General features: G+C 43.2%; 1 protein-coding gene and 1 long non-coding RNA gene across 2 annotated transcripts in view; one reads left to right on the top strand and one right to left on the bottom strand.

Moving 5' to 3' along the window:
• The window catches only part of SETBP1 (SET binding protein 1), a 281,190-nt gene that overhangs the window by 191,733 nt on the left and 64,883 nt on the right, over window positions 1-24,574 (bottom strand). The window lies entirely within an intron of this gene.
• LOC148127453 (uncharacterized) lies at window positions 5,937-16,573 on the top strand. The gene is made up of 3 exons (XR_015742417.1): window positions 5,937-6,113; window positions 16,159-16,230; window positions 16,507-16,573. It is a non-coding gene; the product is annotated as an uncharacterized LOC148127453 (long non-coding RNA).

The following is a 24,574-nucleotide window of genomic DNA, read 5'->3' on the forward strand; positions in this document are numbered from 1 at the left end:
CAGGCGCGAGAAATGCAATCAAGCTCGAAAGAAACACCATGGCAACCATTCACTTATAATACAAGGAGGGCTGGAAAAGGAGAGCAGGCGAAGAGTCTGGCATTTCGCCTCGTACAGATGTGAGCTGAAAGGAAAGAGGTACATCTGAATACACCAAAGAGGCTGTTAGAATTGACCCCCAAATGGTTGGATTCCCCACAGGAATGCAATTTTTGCAAACGGAATAAATTATTGCCAGCTCAGCAAAAAAAAACCCAACAAGACCCATTTCTTTATCTGCCCAATTCTGTATTTCATGTCAGGAAGAGGGGGAGTGAAGATAGCTTTAAAAAAGCAAGAAGTCTAATTTCCACATTCCAGCCTAATTCCTGGGTCCTCCTTTGATATCATCAAGGACCCCTAAATAAACCCGTAGAGAATCCCATTAAAAGCTAAACAAACTCCCTACATTTTGTATCCGTGGTACACGTATTTTTGGTGCGCGAGATTTTATTTACCGTTTATTTATTAAATGTATATGCGGCCCATCCTACTCTTAGGTGACAATACACTGTTTAGGTAGATCAGTCTGACTCTTCAACTTTTAAAGGTCTTCTTAACCTAAATTTCTACTTCAAAATTTAATTAGATGTGCATTTATACAGTAGTCCTTGACTTACGACCACAACTTAGCCCCAAATTTATGTTGCTAAGTGAGAAACTTGCTCAGGGAGCATTTCCCCATTTTACGACTTCTCTTGCCACCTTTGTTAAGGGAATCACTGCAGTTGTGAAATGATTAACACCCTTGTTAAGTGCCATTTGAACAGTCGCTAAACAAATTGTTTTTAAGTTGAGAACGGATGATAAATCAGGAGTCCTGAGGGCAAACCATACGCATAATCCCAAATGAAACCTTTGAGTAGCGCATCAGTGGAAAATATGATATTCAATAACCCCAAATCAGATTTTGTTGGGTTTCAGTTTCTGTTTCTCAGAGGTTTTTATGTTTTTGTGAAGAACGTACGCCCTAGACCGGAAGTTTTGCTAAGAGTGTGCTAGGTTTTACTAAAAATGACCTGGAGGACAAAAAATAATAATAATTCAACTAGTACAGGAAGTTTTCTAAATTTCAGCATTCCAATAGGCACTTTCATTATCACTGCGATGCATAAATGGCCTAAATTTAATCCATTTTCACAAACCAGCTTATTAGAGGTGTGAATACAGAGAGGTGCAGGTCTCCATCCAGTTGGCAGTGCAGCTGCAGAAGTTAGGCTACGCATTTCTATTTTAAAATTATGGGTAGTCCTCATGTAGTGACACTGCCTCGTTTAGAGATCTTGCTCATACAAGTTAATTTGCCATCAATCCTCACATTTATGACCTTCACACGTTTGCAAAGGAAAGCTGAAGTCAGATCATGAGCTCAGCTGCAATTTCACTTAATGACGGCTTCGCTTCATGATTCAATTGCTGGTCCCAAAACTGTGGTTACTCAAAAAGGACAACCCCTATTGGTTTCGTTCTAGACAGTTTGAGATTGTGGTTAAGGAGCTGGCCAATCAACCAGGAGACAGTGAGTTCTAGTTCTGCCTTAGACATGAAAGTTGACTTGGTGACTTTGGGCCAATCAACCAGCAGACAGTGAGTTCTAGTTCTGCCTTAGACATGAAAGTTGACTTGGTGACTTTGGGCCAATCAACCAGGAGACAGTGAGTTCTAGTTCTGCCTTAGACATGAAAGTTGACTTGGTGACTTTGGGCCAATCAACCAGGAGACAGTGAGTTCTAGTTCTGCCTTAGACATGAAAGTTGACTTGGTGACTTTGGGCCAATCAACCAGGAGGCTGTGAGTTCTAGTTCTGCCTTAGACATGAAAGTTGACTTGGTGACTTTGGGCCAATCAACCAGCAGACAGTGAGTTCTAGTTCTGCCTTAGACATGAAAGTTGACTTGGTGACTTTGGGCCAATCAACCAGGAGGCTGCGAGTTCTGGTTCCACTTTAGGCATGGAAGACAGCTGGGTGACGCCAGGCCTATCAACCATGAGACAGTGAGTTCTAGTCCCACTTTTGGCATGGAAGCCAGTTGGGTGGACACCAGGGGGCAAACAAACCAGGAGACAGTAAATTCTAGTTCCATTTTAGGCATGAAAGCTAGCTGGGTGACTTTAGTCCGGTCCCTCTCTCTCTCTTCCTAATCCATCTCACAGGTTTGTTGTTGTTGTTGTGGGGAAAAATAGGAAGAGGAGGGAATAATACATGCGTGTTTGCCACCTCGAGTTTATTTATAAAATTATGGAAGCGGGGACATAAACAAAATAACGACAAAACAAATCGTCCCCAATTGGGGCTCCTCACCTCCCTGCAATCCAGTTGAGTTCGTGCAAATTGAAATGGCCATGGCCCCCAGACAAAGGATGTTATATGCGCGTCCGTCCCACTCCTTTGCAAAGATGGGGCGGTGGGCTAGAGAACTGGGAAAACATGACATTTGGGAAAGGAAAATGGTTTCTGCAGAGGAAGAAGGAAAAACCACATCAAAAATGAGCAGCGGTACAGCAACTAAGGGTGGGTTGCCTGCAGATCTCCAACGTAGCAATTAGTTGCAGAAGCAATTATATTCTCTCTTCACCTTTTTTTCCCCCACAGCCCAAAGGCAGCCCTCCATCTGCAAGCGAAGGTTAACTCTTCACTTTCTCGGTTTTCCTTTCCAAGCGGAGCAGGCAGCTGAGCAGAAGCAGAACGGTAACCGCAAGTAGGATATAAAAAGAGAAGAGAAACGGCTCTGAGGTGTGAGGGCAGAAATAATTTCCTTGGAAATACCCAGATACCGCAGAAGAAAGCCAAATGCCTTTTTGTTAGACAGTGTTTCCCTGAAAATAAGACAGGGTCTTATACTAATTTTTGCTCCAAAAGACGCATTAGGCCTTATTTTCCAGTTAGGTCTTGTTTTCAGGGAAATACGGTTCCAAATGCCGCCATCTGGCTGACAATCTGAACTGGGGCTTATTGGGGGGGTAGGGCTTATATGAAGAGCATCCTGAAAACCCCATGCTAGGGCTTATTTTTTCCAGTTATGTCTTATTTTGGGGGGAAATACGGTTCCAAATGTGGCCATCTGCTGACAATCTGAACTGGGGCTTTTTTTTGGGTTAGGGCTTATATTACGAGTATTCTGAAAAATCATGCTTAGGGCTTATTTTCCAGTTGGGTCTTATTTTCAGGGAAACAAGGTAAGATAGGTGGTCATCGACTTACGGCCACCACCAAGCCCGACATTTACTCTGCTAAGCAAGACAGTTGTTAAAGTGAATTTTACTCTCTTTGGCAGTCTTTTTGGCCACCGTTGTTAAGTGAATCACTGCAATTGTTTAGTTAGTTACGTGGCTGCTTAAATGATTTTTTTTTTCAGCTTTTTTCTACCCGTTTGAACTTTACAGAGTTCCAAAGCGTTGCTGAGGCCTTAGATCAAATCCAGGCAGAAACGATCATTGTTTAATTTTTTATTATCATTCCAGCAAACATCCAATAAAAGAGTGAAGAATCTCCCAACAGGGCCAGTGAACCAGAACAATTAGCAATGCCAATTGCATTTCCTTGATCTTTCCTTTCTGTAGCCAGTTAAATACAGGTAGTCCTTGACTTACAACCATTTGCTGAGTGAGTGTTCAGAGTTACAACGGCACTGCAGAAAGGGACGGATAACCCGTCCTCACAATAACGACAATCACAGCATTTCCATGATCAACAATCAGGGGCTTCATATTCAGGCAGTCCTCAACATACGACCACATTGGAGCCCAAAATTTCTGCTGCTAAGTGAAACATTGGTTAAGTGAGTTTTGCCCCTTTTTATGACTTTACTTGCCACAGTTGTTAAGTGAATCACCGCAGCTGTTAAATTAGCACCATGGTTGTTAAATGAATCTGGTTTCCCCACGTGATCCGGGAACACTACAACCATCATAGATATGAGTCAGTTGCCGAAAATCCAAATTTGGATCACGTGAGGAATTGTGTAATGGTTGTTAAGCGTGGAAAAATGTTTATAAGTCTGTTTTTTTCAGTGCTGTTTCAATTCTGAACGGTCACTAAATGAACTGTTGTAAGTCGAGGACTACCTATACAAGGGTGAAGCAACCCCAAAAATCATGTGATTGCCATTTGTTACCTTCCCAGCGACCTTGTGACTAGTATAGTCAGTGTCGGAACTCAGATTCACTTAACATACTTCAGATTCACTATGTAATTCACTTAATGACCGCAAGGATTTGCTCAACTGTGCCAAAAAAGCTGATAAAATCAGGAACTATTTAATTGCCCTGCTTAACAACGGAAATTCCTGTCCCCACTACAGCCATAATTTGACGGCGACTTGTAAATATTTCAGCACACTTTTTAAAAATCATGGCGTTTAGCCTGCATTAGTTATGAGATCTACAACAGAAGGATAGTAAATAAATAAATACTGGGATTTACAACAGAGCAGAGGTGGCATTCATCAGGTTCTGACTGGTTCTGGAGAACCGGCAGCGGAAACTTTAGAGTAGTTCGGACAACCAGCAAATCTCACCTCTGACTGGCCCCGCCCCCATCTATTCCTTGCCTCCCATTGAGTCCCAGCTGATCGGCTGGGTCTTCTTTGGTTGCCCTGCCCAGGAGAATGGAGCTGGAAAGCAGGTTAGTGGGGTGGGGAGGGAATGGAGATTTTACAATATCCTTCCCCTGCCATGCCCGCCAAGCCACACCCGCCAAGCCACGCCCACAGTAGTAAAAAAAATGTGAATCCCACCACTGCAACAGAGGCTGTAATTTCACACAAAACTTTGCCAAATAGAGAGACAACATATCTTTCCATACCCATCCAGCAAACATATGAAGTCACCCCAGGGGAGAAAAAAAACAGTGTGAAAGAAAGGAAGGAGGAAGGAAATTTTTCAACTATCATCATTCTTCTTCTTCTTATTATTATTAGTAGTAGTAGTAATAGTAGTAGTATAGTTCTTAAAAAGAAACTCTTTATCGGAATCAAGGACAAATCTATACATCGAATTAATATGGTTGATTTAAGCGAAAGTCAATAAATAATATCGCCCCAGGAAGTTACATGTTTATAATTTATTTATTTTTAAATTTTATTTTTCGTCTGACCCCCATGAGGTTAATGTAGGCAGCTTCCAAACCATAAAAAGAAATGAAAAAAGTGTAAAGAAAACAGAAGTAAAACAATAGAGCAATAAAATAAAAAAAAAACCAATAGAATAGAAAAGAGTAGAGTAGGGTAGATTACGGTAGAGTAGAGTAGAGTAGAGTAGAATAGAATAGAGTAAAGTAGGGTAGGGTAGGGTAGAGTAGAGTAGAGTAGAGTAGAGTAGAGTAGAGTAGAGTAGAGTAGAGTAGAGTAGAGTAGAGTAGAGTAGAATTCGTTATTGGCCAAGTGTGATTGGACACACAAGGAATTTGTCTTGGTGTTAATACTCTCAATGTACATAAAAGAAAAGATACATTTGTCAAGAGTCAAGAATCATAAGGTACAACACTTAATTATAGTCATAGGGTACAATAAGCAATCAAATCACACTAGGAAACAGTCAATATAAATCGTAAGGATACAAGCGACAAAGTTACAGTCATACAGTCACAAGTGGGAGGGGATGGGTAAAAAGGAGTGATGAGAAGATTAACGGTTATAGTAGTGCAGACTTTGTAAATAGTTGGACAGTGTTGTGGGGATTGGTTGTTTAGCAGAGTGATGGCATGGAGGAAAACCTGTCCTTGTGTCTAGTTGTTCTGGTGTGCAGGGCTCTATAGCGTTGTCTTGAGGGAAAGAATTGAAACAGTTTATGTCCGGGATGTGAGGGGTCTGTAAATATTTTCACAGCCCTCTTTTTGACTCGTGCAGTATACAGGTCCTCAATTGAAGGCAGGTGCGTAGTAATTGTTTTTTCTGCAGTCCTAATTATCCTCTGAAGTCTGTGTTTGTCTTGTTGCGTTGCAGAACCAAACCAGACAGTTATAGAGGTGCAGATGACAGACTCAATGATTCCTGTGTAGAACTGGATCAGCAGCTCCTTGGGCAGTTTGAGCTTCCTGAGTTGGCGCAGGAAGCCGTACCCAACTATCAAGACCAGTAGGTATTCATATCTGATGCTAAGGAGTTCTACTTTCCCTCCCCACCTGAAAAGAAACCTCTTCCAAAATGCAAAACACAAGCAGAGGAGGAGTTTCAGTTTTAGTTTCACAGCACCAAGCAACTTTAGTACAGAACAATTGAGCTAAGCCACGCCCAGGCTCCTTGCTGTCTTCTTGCTTACACAGCAAATACTGTTTCAGTTTCCAAACAGCCCTCAACTCTCTCGCACACTGACAGGACGCTAGCCAGATGAATACCGATGAAGTCTGGCAGGCAGAGGCAGAATTTTTTTCTCCTTATTTTCCTCCCCCAAAACTAAGCCCGACGACATAGTTTTGTAGCGAAGCATGGGTACCAAGCTAGTTCTTTATATATACAGCTAGTGCCTGACTTATGATCATAAAAGAGCACAGCATTTCCGTTGTAAATCAAGACTCCCATGTGACCCACCCAATTTAACTTTCTTACAATGGCCTTTAAGCGAATGCTGTAGTCATTAAATGAGGCAATGCAATCCTATGGGTGTTTTCGGCAAGAAAACTTATAAACTGCATCAAGCAATTGGCCCTATAGAGGAACATCAAAATGTTGTCAATGTGATTGTGTTTTGTCACTGTCAGAACCCCAGAGTCAGATTATAAGTACCTTTGGGCTGTCGGTCACAACTCAGAATGGTCCCTAAGCGACCCGTCATTAAGTGAGGACTACCTGCCTCTTAGAAGTGAGATTTGGGAATATTTCAAAATACTTCCTCCTCCAAGTCAAACCTTATACCTTAGAGAGCCAGAATAGTCTAGTGGTTAGGCCTCCAAGATAGAAAGCGAGAGGCTCTGAGTTCAAGTCCTACCTTAACCACTAAAACCAACTGGACGACTTTGGGCCAATCACCAGGAAACTGTGAGTTCTACTACCGCCTTAGTCCGGAAACCCAGATGGGTCACCTTGGGCCACTCCTTATAAGCCCCAATCTCCCTCACAGGGTTGTTGTGTGAGGAAAATACGCGAAGGAAGTTATTTCAGTTACGTTCACCACCTTGTTTGTGAAAATAATAAAGGCAGGACACAAATAAAGAATGGAACAGAACGGAATACATTTTTTAAAATAAAATCACCCCGGGTTTCTCCGTCATCTGCAATTTTTCTCACACCAACCTACTTAGTATTTTATGAATTGTCATGAAAAACCCCTGGGGGCGGGGTATTTTTGGTCACTTTTTGTTAATTAGCTGCTAAAAAACTCTCTCCCAAGCCAGTGGGAAAAACCCATCACAAACAATGAAGAAACACAAAATGTAATACAAATACATGCCACCCACACTTTACAGTGACTTCATAAGCAGCACACACACACAAAATTTTGTTTTACAAAATTGCCTTAGGATGAGGACACCCAAAGTAAATAACCTCCCCGGGTCAAGTACAAACTAAGCAGCCGGATTTGCATGAAGCACTAAGCCTAGTTCTATTTAATCTCAGTTTTATGGTGGCTTAACGCACCCCTGCAAATCCAGACGGTTTAGCTAGCTTATTAAGATGGAATGACAAGAAACCCAGAAATGAGGTTATATGTCGCATCATCAAATTATCAGTGCTGTGTGCACCCAACAACTAAATTAACCTTGTACTTTCTCACATAAGTAATTCAAAAAAGAAAAAAGTTAAATTCTACTTTGCTTCAGGAGTAGCTGTTCGTTGAATTTAACCTGTTTTTTGTCTGGATCTGTGCAAACTGCCCTTATTATCAATGAATGCCTCTGCGGAGGTATTTTGAACAAGACCGAAGCGACAAGTATTAACAGAATGAGAGCTGAAAGGGGCCTTGGAGGTCTTCTAACCCAGTCCCCTGGTCAAACAGGTAACTCTATGCCAGGTCAGACTAATATGTGTCCAATCTCTTAAAAACCTTCCAGTCTTAAAGAGAGGTAGGAAGGAAATAGCAGGAAACTCAAGAGACTTCTGTGATTGTAATAACATTCCCAGTTGCAGCTACCCAACCCACCGGAGTGATGAGGCAGGGGATACAGATTAAGAGAGGTGGAAGGGACCTTGTAGATCATCTACACCAGTGGTCCCCAACCTTTTTTGTGCCGCGGCCCGGTACCGGCATCACAAAATCATCCGCAGCCCGGTACCGGCATCAGCACCCATGGCAAGGCGAGCCGAGCAACCGGCCAGCCAGCCGTCCCCCGCTTCTCCCCGCCACCTTCAACTCCTCCTTTGTAGCTCTGTCGATGGGCTTCGCGACGGCTTCGGGACGGTCACTCGGCTCGCCTTGCCATGCGTGCTGAAAGAATCCTCGCGCCTTAGTTTTGTTCGAAGCCGCCCCGGATGAAACTAAGGCGCGAGGATTCTTTCAGCACCCAAACACCGTTTTCTACCCGGAAAAGCTCACCGGAAGCACTTTTTCATCAAAACAAGATGGCGGTGCCCAGCAAACCGGCGGCCCGGTAGAAATTATTCCACGGCCCGGTACCGGTCCGTGGACCGGTGGTTGGGGACCCCTGATCTACACAATCCCACTGGATGTTATGAGTCTCCTCTCCTGAGCAGATCTATCTGGTAGGACCCAGAAGAACGGCCTTCTCTGTGGTGGCTCCTTCCCTGTGGAACATCCTCCCTGCAGAGATAAGATTGAACTCCATTCTGACACTCATTTGAAAGACCCTGAGTTTGGGCAATGGATCCAGAGACCCCATAGTTGGGATAAAGTATTTCCAGCTCTAGGGAGCGGTGCTCATCTCCGTTACAAAGCCAAAGAGCCAGCGCTGTCTGAAGACGTCTCCGTGGTCATGTGGCCGGCATGACTACATGCCAAAGGCACACAGAACGATGTTCCGTTCCCACCAAAGAGGTCCCTATTTTTCCACTTGCATTTTTTTATTTGCTTTCAAACTGCTTGGTTGGCAGAAGCTGGGGCAAGGAACGGGAGCTCACTCCGTTACACGGTGCTAGGGATTCGAACCGCCGAACTGCCGACCTTTCTGATCTTATCCACTGAGCCACCATGTCCCTACTTGGGATGGAGCCCATCAAATAGTTCACTTGACTGCCGTCAACCAGGCAGGTTATTGCTTTTTTATTGCTTTTATTTGGGGTTTTTATCCTTGTATGGTGCCCAGAGTCAAGGAAGACAACAACAACATCAACAACAACAATAACAACAACAACAACTACAATATCCACATTACACCCTGGACTTAACAGTTGTTGATAAGAAAGACTAAAAAGTCTGGATAGTGGATGTGGCAGTGCCTGGAGACAGCAGAAGAGAAGAGAAAGAACCAGAGAAGATAACAAAATACAAAGACCTACAAATAGAAAGAGAACCACAATGGCAAAGGCAAGCCAGGGTAGTACCAACAGTCATAGGCGCCTTGGGTGCAGTCCCCAACCACTTGAACACTGCAGGCATTGACAAATTTGCCATCAGTCAATTGCGGAAGGCAGCTTTCCTTGGCACAGCTTCCATCCTGCGGCGATATCTGTAGCACCATCAAACGATTTGCCTATCCCAGGTCCTTGGTAAGAATTCGATAGGTAGACAAAAATGCCAAATCCAGTCTCAACATCAGGCTGACTGTGCGAATAGTAATAGTAATAATTTGTACATCCTTTTTTTGGTAGCCCCGTTTTTCTGGTTCTGTTTTGTAGTAGCATTTCATTACAGTGCGGTTCTCTGACATGGTGTATTTCTGCCGCTTCTGAGGTTGTGTTCAGCTTCCAGTAGCCCTGCAGGCCAATGCACTGGTTGCTCAGCTATGGGACCCATAGCCTCTAGCCCACTTGTCAACGGATGACAGGTTCCCCAACACCCAACGCGGTCCTTGTTAACTCGGGCGACGACCGAGCCGGTATAGGCTTCATTCGGTTGTGTTTCACCATGATTCATTGCATGGGTTGTTGGGTGCACTCAGTTCTGCTCCTCGGCCTAGACCTCTCTGACAAGGTTGGACCTGCTGGTAGTTTGCACTACCGCCGGCACAGCTCTCAGCTTCATTGGAGCAGTTAAGCCCCCCGACACATCAAGGCAGCACCCCCCCAGCACAGTGACAAAGTTTTGGAACACAACACCCTGGATATCACGATTGTAGAGAAGAAAAAAGTGTTGATCATCGACATTGCCATACCTGGTGATAGCAGAATCGACAAGAAACAACTTGAAAAAGTCACCAGTTATCAGGACTTGAGAATCGAACTGCAGAGACTCTGGCATCAACCAGTGCAGGTGGTTCCAGTGGTACTCGGCACACTGGTTGCTGTGCCTAAAGACTTAGTCAAGCACTTGAAAACAATTGGCGCTGACAAAATCACCCTTGGTCAGCTGCAGAAGGCCACCTTACTGGGATCTGCTCGCATAATCCTCCCATACTTCACACAGTCCTAAATGCTTCGGAAGTGTTTGACTAGCGATTTGTGATACGAAACCCAGCATAGTTATCTCGTTTGCTGTGTATACTCTCATTTTTATGTATAATAATAATAATAATAATAATAATAATAATAATAATAATAATAATAATAATAATAATAATAATAATAATAATAATAACAACAACAACATTAATAATAATCCAAAACTATCATCTGAATTATTAGTTCTTTATCCATTCTGTTTTTCTTTCCTCTACTCATCAATAAATTCCTTCAAACCTCAAGCAAGATGATCTTCCCCACAAATGTTTGCGGAGATGAAAAGATTTTAGCTGGCTTTTTGTCTTCCTTCACCCCAGGTAGACTGAAGTGTTGTGAGAAAATAAAGGAAAATGAAATAAAACAAACCGCCTTTCGTTACATTCCCTTCGGCTGCTCCATTTCAGAGTTTGTGCGTCTTTAGCTGAATGAGAGTATTGTTTTCGAGATTCTTACTGAGCCCCATGAAGTTAATTTATACTGTAATTAAGGTTTTAGGTTTGTGGTTTAGGTAGGTTTTAGATTTATAATGCATTATCTGGCATGGGAAGCAATGAAAAAACACTGCCATTAACATGTCTGTTCCTTCCTTCCTTCCTTCCATTTACTTTTCCTTCCTTCTTTCCTTCCTCCCTCCATCTCCTTCCTTCCCCATTTCCTTCCTTAGTCCCTTCATTTTCTTCCTTAGTCCATTTTCTTCTTTCCTTCTTTTCCCTTATTTCTCTTTCATTTTTCCTTCCTTCCTTTCTCCCTTTGTTCTTCTTCCTTTCTTTTTCCTTCCTTCCACTCTCCTTCTTGTTTTTTCCTTCACTTTGATTTTTTTCCCCTTCCTACCTGCCTGTCTTCTTTCTCCTTTTCTTTTTTCCCTTCCTTCTTTTCCTTCCTTTTGATTTTTTTTCTTTTCTGCCTGCCTGTCTCCTTTCCTCTTTTCCTTCCTTCCTTCCTTCCTTCTTTCTATACATTTTTCCTTCTCCTTCCTTCCCTCCCTTTCTCTCCCCTTCCTTATTTCCTTTCTCCTTCTTTCTTTTTCATTTCACCTTTCTTCCTTCTCTTTCTTCTTTTTCCTTCCTTCCCTTCCTTCCTCTCTCTTTCTTGTTCTTTATTCATTCATTTACTTTCCTTCCAGCATACCTACTTGTCCTTCCTTCCCTCCTTCCCTTTACTTTCTTTTTTCTCCCTCCACCCCTTCCTTTCCCTAAAAGCTACAGACAAACTTTCATGAGGATAAACGGAATTAGGTTCTTCTCAGGAGGTCTGGAGAAAAAGAAAAAAAAAACAGCCAGAAATTGAGTTGGAGAGATGAGAGATAGCAGAATGCAAACGATTTTTTGCCAAGACCTCTTAAAATGATCAGCTTCCCATTGCATTGTAATAATGAGCTTAAGGGCAATTACTGAAGCACTTGAAGTAATAATTTTGAAGAGAGAATATGCTTCATTTGGAAGGAAACCCACTCCGATCAAATTCGTGTTTGGAGAGGCATGTAAAACAAAAAAGTCAACATTAGTTCAACACCCTCCTGGGTCTTCTGGGAAGCACACTTAGCAAGGAACAGGTGAGATATTAATTTTCTATTCACGCTCTCAACAACTTCTACATCTCATCCTTGACTCACGACGACAACGGACGCCCAACATTTCCATTCCAAAGCAAGGCAGCTTGCTAAGGGTAGTTTGCTCGCTCCTACAACCTTTCTGATCACAGCCGCTAAGCGAATCACTGCAGTTCTTAAGTTAGGAACACGGTTGTTAAGGGAATCTGGCTTCAGGTAGCGTCTGAAGTTTGATCACGGGACCACGGGGATGCTTAGACGTGAAAGGCGGTCAGTGCCATTGTAGCTTCGAATGGTCAACGGTTGTTAAGCCGAGATCTACCTGTACTATTATTACCCCGTCATGAAGACGTAGTTATCATCAACAGCCCTGAATTATGTCAACAGCACAAAGAGCCATTAAATAGAAGACTATTATTTCATTTATTTATTTTTCCCCTGAAACAGAAGTCATATATGGACCCGAATGTCATTTTCTGAACTGGTGAGGTCTCTAGTCTTTAAACCTCATGAACCTCAACAGCCTTGAGCCAATTTCAATGGAATGAGGAAGTCATGCCCCTGTCAGTCTGAATTCGAGGAGGAAGCCAGACAGCTGACAGGGAGTGGGAGTGCGGCTCCCTTGGCTGTGGAGGAGGCTGGGAAAGGGCAAAGTCTGGTTGGGCAGAGCAGAGAAGAGGTAGAACAAGGGAGAGGGAGTTCAAAGGAAGACCCAGGCCCACCGCCGCTTCATCCTAGGGAACGCAGGGAGGAAAGAAGAAGGGAGCAACATGGGTTGTGCGGCTCATGCGGGAGAAAAGGGCCCTGATTCCCTTCATTAGCCACACCTGGGAAGAGAGCTTAAAAGAGATGCAAGCTAAGTGCGGTGTCTTCTGGGAACAAATGTGTTTATCCTGTGTTGTCATGGCTTATCTGTGTTCCTGGCATCTCTGTGTGAGTTTTGCTGTGCCTTCAAGTCTGAAATTCTTGCTCCTGCCCTGCCAGCCTAATTACTTCAGTTTGGCTTCTGTGGACTTTTAAGTTACAGCTTGTGTTGACCATGTTTTGGACTTAATTTTCTGCAGTCAAAGGCTGTTCCTGGGAGAGTTCTTCTCCAGCCAGGAGGTAAACAGGACATTGGGGGCAAAGTTGGAGATACTAAAGGGTCTATCCATATGTCGCCTCTCAAAAGCTAACATTCTTCTCAGCCTGTTGGCTTTAACAAAATAACAGTATAAAGAGTTGGAACGGACCTTGGAGGTCTTCTAGTCCAACCTCTCCTCAAGTCTACACCACTTCAGACAAATGACTGTCCATTTTTTTCTTTAAAACCTCCAGTGATGAAGCACTCACAACCTCTCGAGGCAATCCATTCCACTGGTTAATTGGTCTCACTGTCATGAAGTTTCTCCATAATTCTGCATTGCTCCTCTCCTTGGTTAGTTTCCATCCTTATTGCTTCTTGTCCTGCCCTCAGGTGTTTTGGAGAATAGCTTGACTCCCTCTTCTTTGTGGCAGCCCCTGAGATATTGGAAGACTGCTCTCATGTCACCCCTAGTCTTCTTTTTCATTAAACTGAACATACCCCAATTCTTGCAACCATTCTTCCTATGTTTTAGCCTCCTAATCTTCTTGGTTGCTATTCTCTGCACACTTTCCAGAGTCTCAACATCTTTTTTATATATTGTGATCAAAACTAGGTGCAGTATTCTATTCGAGAAATAATTAAAGAATAATAATAATATTTTGGAAGCTTAACCGAGAATTCCTCCATCTTTAAAAGCTGCAGAGCCAGGACTACCCAACAGCTGTCCGGCATTAACTAATAATTATTACATCTTAATAAAAGATACCACTTAAGATCTAGGCTGCAGTTACTGTCAGAAGGCTTGTGGTTAACAATGATTAATCTGATCCTTATCAAGGCGAGCTGTATCTACCGGTCGCTAAATAATTGCTCAACAGCCCAAAGATCCATTTCCAAGGAGATGGAGAAACATATATTTAGAGCAAACTAAAAACCTCAAAAGGAAGAGTGAGGCCTTCAAGATGCTCAACAGAATTGAAAGAAAGACGAATGGAACTCGATAAGAGATGGCGTTTAAGGAGGGCAGTCTCATGTACGTGACCCAAACATGCCACAAGCTAAAACTCAGTTGTTTTTTTATTCATTAAATACTCAAAATTATTTCAAATCATCTTGAGATCTCTTCCTCTATGTAATTAACATCAACTGGATGGCTAACGCTGAGCACATAATCAATCCATTCACTGCAGTATTCCTATTCGATGCCAATTTACTGAATGAGGGTATATGTAGTAGCATGGAGTGTGATGGCTCAGTGGTTAAAAGACCCTGAGCTTGTCAGCTGACAGTCCAAGTTCAAGACCCAAGCGCCAAATGATGGAACGAGCTCCCGTTCCTTGCTCCAGCTCCTGCCCACCTAGCAGTTCAAAAGCATGTAAATGTGACTAGATAAATAGGTACCATTTTGACGGGAAGAAAACAGTGTTCTTTGTGCCTTTGATGTATAGCCATGATGGGCACATGACCACTCAACAGGTCTTCAGACCATACTGGCTCCCTCAGCCAAGAAACAGATGTGAGTACCACACCCTAAATTTGGATACGATTAGACAGATAAATATTTACTTTAACCTTTTACACATAATATACAGGAAGCCCGGACTTGCAACCATATGCTTAGCGATTATTCGAAGTTACAATGGCATTGATAAAAATGACTTGTGACTGTTTTTCACACTTATGACCATTGCAGTCATAAATATGAGCCATTTGCCAAGCGTCAAATTTTGATTATGGAGATGCTGCAACCATCATCGTAAGTTTGAAAAATAACCGTAAGTCACTGTTTTCAGTGCCGTTGTACCTTTGAATCAGTCCCTAAACAAACTGTTGTCAAACAAGAACTATTGTATTAACTATTGTATTAAGTGGTATAGGGTTTCCTGTCTAAGCAGGGGGTTGGACTAGAAGACCTCTAAAGGCACTTCCCAACTCTGTTTTTCTGTTAAACCTGTAGAAGTGTAGTGAGGCTCCAGGCTTTGCAGCCGGAGGCCTCTCAGAAACAGAAGTCAAGCCTTGTCAAACCTGGATAAAGAGCAGGGCCGCAATGAAAATAGAATCACCATCTGGAGAAGTTGACTTGGGCTCTCATGACTGAAAATAAACTTTGATCTAGTCCTGATCAAGCAACTGAGCTACTGGAACTCGGTATTTTTAGGAGACAGACGAGGGTGGTAGCTGTGCCAAACTGCTGGAGAACTAATCAGATTCTTACAATCATCTAGACCAGGGGTCTTCAAACTTGACAGCTTTAAGACTTGTGGCCTTCAAGTCTCAGAATTCCCCCTCCAGTCATGTTAGCTCAAGAATTCTGGGAGTTGAAGTCCACAAGTCTTAAACTTGCCAAGTTTGAAGACCCTTGGTCTAGACCCGTGATGGCGAACCTATGGCATGCGTGTCAGAAGTAGCACACAGAGCCACTTCTTCTGGCACACGAGAGATCGCCCGGAAAAGCCCCACTACACATGTGCATGAGCTACCCACCCAACAACTGATCGTCGGGTATCTGGCACTCATGCACGGGAGTGTGTATAGATGTGCAGCGTGCACCGGGATCATGTGCACATGCGTAGACACGCAGGTGCATAGGGGTCGCACATGCATGTGCAGAGATGCGCGACACGTGAGGGGACATGTGCGCATGTGCAGGAGGTGTGGGGGGACAGCGTGCATTCCCTTCCGGGTGCTGGTATGCGCACATACATGGGAGCCAAAAAAAGGTTAGCCACCACTGATCTAGAACGTACATTTCTCCAAAATGCTGGCTTAGTGTTTATCATCTAGGGCTAAATTTTGAGGGAGGGTGGTAAGCCTTAAGGGAGCGTGGTGAGGTCTTGAGAGAGGGTGGTGAGGCCTAAACCCCTCTGATTCTTGACTAACTGAAGAGGACATTTCACTCAGGGGTGCAATTCAGCCAGCACGGACCAGTTTGGGTGAACTGGTAGTTCCAGCAATCAGCTGACTCCGTCCACCAGTCCCTGCGCTAATCTGTCCTATATTTCCTTTGTTTGAAGCTCAGCTGATAGGTGCGGCAGAGCGGATGGCCACGCCTCAGCTGTTTTATTCAACGGGGGTTGCAGTATAAGGTAAGTTTTAGAGCTGTTTTCGTGTGCTTACCGAACCGGTTGTTAGTCACCACTGACTTAACTTATCCTCCTGGCCACATGTTCTACGTCTCTTGTGGGTTCCGGCGGAGGTCAAAGCATGGGAGACTCCATCAAGAGTCTTTGGAGAACCACAAGACAGAGACTGGACTTGCTTTGTGGAGGGCGGACTGGTCAAAAAAGTAAGATCCAAATTAATACATAGGGAATAAAAAAAGACATCATTAGTGCTCTCTGAACTTGGCCGTTTTCTTCTAGGCGCTTCGTTCTCCAAACTAGAAAAATATCGCCAGTGCCAGGGAGGACAGCAGAAAAGATTACTGGCAGTTCACTTCCTTCTATCCAGGGATGTAAGCAATGCTTGACCAGAGTCTGATGGATTCTCTGGGATGCTACACATCCTTTTCATGACCTGTTTTTCCCTGCTACCTTCTGGGAGGGCGATTTGCGGTATCCGAAGCAAAACATCCAGATTTGGCCACAGTTTTGCTCCATATAGTATCAACCTTGTCAACTCTCAAGCTTCCTCTTTCTAATATGTATTCAAAATATACAGTGATTTTTTTACATACATACATACATACATATATATATTATATACATGTGTTGTGTATATACATGGGTATGTGTGTGTGTATATAGTGTGTGTGTGTGTGTATGTATGTATGTATGTATATGTAAATGTATAGGTATATGTATATATGTGTATGTATGTGTATGTTTATATATGTATATTAAATTATATGTACGTACATATATATACATATATACATTATATTATATACCTGCATGTGTACATACATGGCTATCTACGTGTGTGTATATATACAGAGTGTGTGTGTGTGTGTGTGTGTATATATATATGTATGTGTGTGTGTGTGTGTGTGTGTGTGTGTGTAATATATATTTGTTCTCTTAAGTTTTCGCGGGTACTTACATGTATGGTATTCAGCTTTGTTCGGGTATTTTCCCACGTCATTATAGTTGTACTTTTTATACTACAACTTTAAAAGCACAACTATAATGACGTGGGAAAATACCCGAACAAAGCTGAATACCAAACATATATGTATGTGTGTATGTGTGTATATGTATATCCATACATGCATCTATATGTAAACATACATGTGTATATTTATGTATGTATACATGTACATATATGTATGTTTATGCATACATATACATATGTAAATGTACATGTGTATATATGTAAATGTACATGTGTATATATGTATGTGTGTATACATGTATGTATAAGTAAATGTATGTATGGATATTTGTGTGTGTATTTGCTATAGGGTTTCCTGCCTAAGCAGGGGGTTGGACTAGAAGACCTCCAAGGTCCTTTCCAACTCTGTTATTCTATTCTAAGAACCAATCAAAGTCTTACCTGCACTGCGCATGTGTGTGCCTCCCAACTTATTTTTGGCCCATTTGAGGCGTTTTCACCCTCCTGGGGGCTCAAGGGAAGCCTCTGTAGCCTTTGTAGGCTGAAAAATAGGTCCGTTTTGGCAGTTCTGTTTTTTGCACATCCAGTATTTCCGGAAGGGCCATATTTTGCCCTCCAAAGACTGCAGAGGCTTCCCTCGCGCCCCGGGAGGATGAAAAAGGCCTTCAACAGACCAAAAATCAGCTGGGAGACATGCGCATGCGCAGTGCAGATAAGTTTGGCTGGGGCTCGCATGCCTGCACAAATGGTTCTGTGTGCCACCTGCGGCACCCGTGCCATAGGTTCACAATCACGGTACTATATGATAGTTTTAACTGGGATTTATAACATGATGGGAAGGGGGAAAAAAGGGATTTGATGCAACCAGTACAAAATGGCGTATATTAAGGAAAAATGTACAACAAAATTTAATAAAACAATGAACGGCAGTGATTCCGTTAACAATTGTAACAAGGTAGGTCGTAAAATGGGGCAATTCTCACTTCACAACCAACTCACATAGACATGGAAATTTTGGGCTTCAATCATGGCCGTAAGCCAAGGACTACCTCCATTCTTCACATCTTAACTTAAGGTGCAAGCTGAACATTTGAAACAAGGAAAGAGACAGATTTGGAACTTCTACACCCATGTCTCCAAAAAAAAAAAGAAAGAAAAGTCAGCAGGGCCAACGAAAACTTGTGACCAAAAGCTGACGGGCAAATATTTATATAAATCTATCAACAGATACATCAGCTGCCCGTCAAGGAATGTTCCCAATGCAGCGGAGAATTAAAATAGTAGAACAGTGCTGTAAAACATCGACGTTCAAGTACGATACAACTGAGGAACAAGCAGTACAAAAACCAACAAACAAAACTCAACCCATAAACCAAGCACACAAAAATCTAGCACGGCTTTTATTACCCTCCCCACTTAAAAAAAAATCAAGATTGGCTGCGACGGAAAGTTATATTTAACGGGCTGATGGCCCGTTAAGATTTTGTTCGAGGTTTAGCAAAGTGTACATTGTGCAATCCTCTCGTTTCAATTTTCTCTCCAATCTGGAAAAGGACATCACCTATCGAATGCTTTTGAATATGCTTATGAAAGAACACGGTGACACACTTGTCAATGGACCTTCCGATATTGTGACGTTGCTTGCTGTTGGCTTTGACTTCAGTACAGTTAGTCCTCGACTTCCAACAGTCCATTTAGTGGCTGTTCAAAAGGACATTATTTGCACATTCAATCTCCAGCAGGATTCAAGGCAAAGAATAGGGTATCTCACGTAGAGAAAGCCCTCATGAAACTAATGCTGGGAGCATCCGCTTCCCAGCGCTTCCTAAATAGACCATCCGGCGAGCCCCACATCCACCCCATAGTCCGTCTTCCACCCGCCGCCCAAATCCTAATTGTCCCATGGTAGCCACCGTAACCACAATCCTTCATCAGGTTGCTGACGCGGGAGGCAATCCAACATCCCTGGTCCTGTCTCATGGCGCCAATCATGCACATCATACTGCGTCACGGGTGAAGTGTTATCACGAGGCGTCACGTCACAGTGGCAATCCTGGACATCATGGACAATGGACATCATGGACAATGCCAGTCAGCTCAGCTACCTCTAGTGGGATATCGATTCGTGGTGGTTGTAGGAGAGCTACAACAAGGTTGACTCGATCTTCCATCCTTCAGAGGTCATAAAATGAGGACCCAAAATTGTTGGGGGACAATAGGCTGACTCTGTAAATCAGTGGCAACGGCACCGAAAAAAGTGGCCTATATTGGGTTTTCACACTTGCAGCATATCCCCATGGTCACATGATCAAAATTCATACCTTTGGCAACTGGCTCATACTTACGATGGCTTCAGGGTCCTGAGGTCACGTGATCCCCTTTTGCGACCTTCAGGACAAGCAAAGTCAATGGGGAAGGTGGATTCACTTAACAACTGGGTTACTAAGCTAATAACTGTAGCGATTCAACTTGAAAACAGTGGCAAGAAAGGTTGCAAAATTCGCTTTACCAAACCCCTCGCTTAGCCATAGACCTTTGGGCTCAATTGTGACCAGGAGCTGTGGTGGCGCAGTGATTAGAATGCAGGACTGCAGGCTACTTCTGCTGACTGCCAGCAGTTTGGCAGTTCAAGTCCCACTGGCTGAAGGTTGAGTCATCCTTCCATCTTTCTGAGGTGGGTAAAATGAGGACATAGATTGTTGTGGGCAAGAGGTTGATTCTGTAAACTGCTTAGAGAGGGCTGTAAAAAGAGCGTGAAGTGGTATATAAGTCTAAGGGCTTATAGCTATTGCCCTTCTTTTTCTCCTTCCTTCCTTCCTTCCTTCCTTCCTTCCCTTCCCTTCCCTTCCCTTCCCTTCCTTGGTGGCATAGTGGTTAGAATGCAGTATTGCAGGCTAATTCTGCCAACTGCCAGCAGTTTGATCCTGACCGGCTCAAGGTTGACTCGATCTTCCATCCTTCAGAGGTCATAAAATGAGGACCCAAAATTGTTGGGGGACAATAGGCTGACTCTGTAAACCGCTTAGAGAGGGCAGTGCAAAGCGATATGTAGTTCTAAGGGCTATTGCTGTTATTTTGACTTTTACGCATTCCAACGTGTCTTTGCTACCTTGAGGAAAAGGCAGGTTTTTTTAAATTTAATTCTCCCATCCAAGGAAGACCTGAAGGAGTGTAAATTAAAAATGGCCCTCCTGTTGTTGTTGTTTTTTGAAATTTCTTCTTCTGAAATTCCTTTGAAATATCTTCCCCTTTGGAAATCATTTCAAAAAAAAGAGACTGATTTTTTTGAGGGGACGGGTGTAAATCCAGGCCGCCAAGTGCTGGAAAGCCGCTAGAGAGACATGGACGAAGGCGAAGAGGGAAGCCTCGGCTGATGCCACAGACAGCTGGTGTTTGGGTGGTGGTAAATCACCCTGAAACGCGCCTCTCCCCTCGGCTCAATGAGGCCGAAATAACAAAAGGAGGCACAGCTTGGAGCCAGGGCAGCTCGCTAGCCAACCTCTGACGCCCTGTGACAGCTTCATTCACCAACCGAGAGTCCACACAAAGGCTTGGAAATCAATCCGACGTCCCGCTAGCTCGGACAATGGGCCCAAATCTTCTCAGAAGGGGAGCCCCAAATGAGGGGCACCCCATTCAGGGCGGATCAAAACCGCCAGGCTGGCCTTGAAAGGAAGCTCCGGTGAAATAACGGTTTCTTTCTGTTTCTCTCTCTCTCTCTCTTTCTTTCTTTTCTTTCTTCTTTCTTCCTGTCTGTCTTTCTTATTCTCTTTCCTCCCTCCCTTTTCTTCTTTTTCTATCTCTTCATTCCCTTACTTCCTTTCTTTCTCTTTCCTTCCTTTTCTTCATCATCCCTTTCATTTTCTTCCTTCCTTTCTCTTTCTTCCTGTCTGTCTGTTTCTCTTATTTTCTTCCTTTCCTCCCTCCCTTCCTTTTCTCTTTTTCTCTTTTTTTCTCTCTCTCTTCATTTCTTCCTTCCTTTCTCTTTCTTTCTTTCTTTCTTTCTTCTTTCTTCTTTCTTTCTTTCTTTCTTTCTTTCTTTCTTTCTCTTCCTTCCTTTTCTTCTTCTCTCTCACTTTCTTCCTTCCCTTCCCTTTCTTCCTTCCCTTCTTTCCTATCTCTTTCTTTCTCTTTCTTCCTTCTTTCTGTATGTCTTCCTCTCTCTTATTCTTTCTTTTCCTTCCCCCTCCCATTCCCTTTTCTTTCCTTTCTCTCTCGCTTTCTCTTTCCTACCTTCTTCTTCCGCTTTCTTTTCTCTCTTACTTTCTTCATTCCCTTCCTTTTTTTTCTTTTCTTCCTTCCATCTCTCCCTCCCTCCCCCCTCTCTCCGAGAACGCTCTTTGCTCAATCAATTAGCCACTTCCAAAGACTAAGAGTTACAGCTAAGGAAGAAGGGAGTTTTTGTACACTTGGGGTTAGAAGAGTGTGAGAAATTGGTTGCAGAGGAATTCTGTATACAGGGGCGCATGGGAGTGGATATGAACGTGGTGCATTGCTACGTTTCCTTTCTCCCTAGAGTGCCCTGTGTTTTATTCATCTCTATCTAAATCGGGGCTGCTTAATATGGGGACACCATATAAATCTTTTAAATAAACAAAGAAAAGGATGGAAAGATGATGGATGGATGGATGGATGGATGGATGGATGGATGGATGGAACTGGAGTTGTATGGAGATTCTCTTATCATCCAGGACATAGTTGTCCCAAATGTACTTTTCCCCAAAACCTCTGGACTCCCTTGGGATTTTTTTTCCCTTAAAAACATTTTCCTTCTCACCCATCTGATAAGTTTCTTCAGTTCTAACTCTCTTGGATGAGAAGCAAAATGTTTTCTAAGAAGAAAAAAAAAAGCACCTTTGGAAAGGTGGAACTTGAACCACCCAGTGTGGCCCTTCTAAACACTTTTAACAAATATTAGTTGGGTTAGATGCCATCCTCCAGACTGTCAAACTTCGTAAATCTTTTTCTCAAAAGAACGTAAGTTTCCGCAAAAGAAAGGGAACATTTATTCACAGCTTTTATACTGGAACTGTTGTACGGAATATGTCTTTTATTCTTCGGTTATTCAAAGAAACTCTTCCAGGAGCTATGAAAGGTTTTTTTTTTTTTCCACTAATAAAAACCACCATTAAATACACACACAAAGACAGTCACTTATCCTTGTTCTTCTAGCCAAACATCATCAGCAAAGGCAGATGATGCAGCCATTATAGAAAATTTGACGTTATCACAGTAAAGAATTGTTATAGTGCTTTCTCTTTGCTGTATCTATTCAATGTTCGAGAGTAGCTTATTTCCCCACTTCAAACTCGCAGTCAGTAACCTCTATTTAAAAATTTCAGCCGTTCCCCACGTGTGATCAGGGATCAAACACTGCCACCCAATGCAGAATCATATGTGAATTAACGATAGTCCTCGAATTGTAACGATTCATTTAGTGACCATCTGAAGTTAAAACGGGACCGAAAAAAGTGATCTGCAATCTGTCCTTATACTTAGAATCATTGCAGCATCCCCACCAGTCGCGTGATCAAAATTCAGGCGCTTGGAAACTGACATGTGCTTATGCCAGTTGCATATTCCGGAGTCACCTTATCACCATTTAGGAAATTCCAACAAATAAAATTAATGGGGGAGAATTTGCTTAAGGACAGTGTAGTTCACTTAACAACGGTAGTGATTTGCTTAACAACCCTGGCAAAAGCAGGTTATAAAATTGAGTCTGATTCACTGAACAACCACTCTGTTTAGCAGTGGGAATGTTGGTTCCAATTGTGATTGTATGTTGAGGACCGCCTCTGGTCTGATTCTGTGGCCTGGTTCACCCATACTTGGGCTTTCTAGTTGTACAAAATTATATTCTGCCCTTCCATAAGTGGTAACCTGTTCATTTGGGTACTTGAAATGAGGGGAAAGTATTTGAAAGGAGGGAAAGGAGGAAGGTCAATTGGGAGGGAGGGAGGGAAGGAGAGAGAAAGAGGGTGGGAGAAAAACTAGAGAGAAAGAGAGGGATGGGATGGGAAGGAAGGAAAAGAAAAAAGGAAGAAAGGAAGAACGAAGGGAGGGAAGAAAGAAAGAAAAATGAAAGGGAAGAAAAGAAGGGAGGGAGGGAGGAAATGGGGAAGGAGGGTAGGAGGAAAGGAGATGGAGGGTGGAAGAAAGGAAGGAAGGAAGTAAAGGAAGAGGAAGGGTGGGAAGAAAGCTAGAGAGGAAGAGAAAGATGGGATGGGAAAGGAAGGAAAGAGAAAGAAAGGAAAGGAAAAAGAAAAGAGGAAGAAAGGAATAAGAATGAAGGGAGGGAAGAAAGAAAGAAAAATGAAAGGGAAGAAAAGAAGGGAGGGAGGGAGGAAATGGGGAAGGAGGGTAGGAAGACAGGAGATGGAGGGTGGAAGAAAGGAAGGAAGGAAGTAAAGGAAGAGGAAGGGTGGGAAGAAAGCTGGAAAGGAAGGAAGAGAAAGAGGAGGAAAAGAAAAGAGGAAGATGGGATGAAGGGAAAGAAAGAAAGGAAAGAAGAGAAGGGAGAAAGGGGAAAAGGAAAAGGAGAAAAGAAAGGAAGGAAGGAAGAAAAGAGGAATAAGAATGAAAGATGGGAGGGAAAGGAAGAAAGAAAGAAAAAAAGGAAAAAGAAAGAGGGAAGAAAAGAATGAAGGGAGAGAAGAAAGAAAGGAGGGAAGGAGGGAGGAGGGAGGAAATGGGGAAGGAGGGTAGGAAGACAGGAGATGGAGGGTGGAAGAAAGGAAGGAAGGAAGTAAAGGAAGAGGAAGGGTGGGAAGAAAGCTAGAGAGGAAGAGAAAGATGGGATGGGGAGGGAAGAGAAAGAAAGGAAAGGAAAGGAAAAAGAAAAGAGGAAGAAAGGAATAAGAATGAAGGGAGGGAAGAAAGAAAGAAAAATGAAAGGGAAGGGAGGGAGGAAGGAAAAGGGGAAGGAAGGAGAGGGAGGGAGGGAAGGAAGGTAGAAGAAACGAAGTAAAAGAAGAAGGGAGGGGATGAGGAGGGAAGAAGGAAGGGAGGGAGGGGATGAGAGGCAGGGAGGAAGGGGGAGGATGGCAGGGAGGGGATGAGGAGAAAAAAAGAGTGGAAGGGAGGTAGAGGATGAGAGGAAGGGAAGGAGGAAGAAAGGAAGGAGAGTGGGTGGATCCCTGGGACATACAGATAGTGACGAGGAACCCCGGACGGTGAAGACAAAGTCCATTCCAATCCCCGTACTGTTGGACCGAGGGATCGTCTTTCCAAAGATCTCCCGGTTCCATTAGCACAGCTCCCCCCGCCCCACTTCTCCTTTGTACGTTAGCCACATCACGACGGGGAAATATCTCTCAGCTGTGATCACCTTAATTAGAGCTTCTGCAGTGGAGTCCAAATTAAACCCAAAGAGCA

This window comes from Pseudonaja textilis, chromosome 2 (genome assembly GCF_049901715.1).
Source record: "Pseudonaja textilis isolate UNSWEBS1 chromosome 2, rPseTex1.2, whole genome shotgun sequence".
Taxonomy (NCBI): domain Eukaryota; kingdom Metazoa; phylum Chordata; class Lepidosauria; order Squamata; family Elapidae; genus Pseudonaja; species Pseudonaja textilis.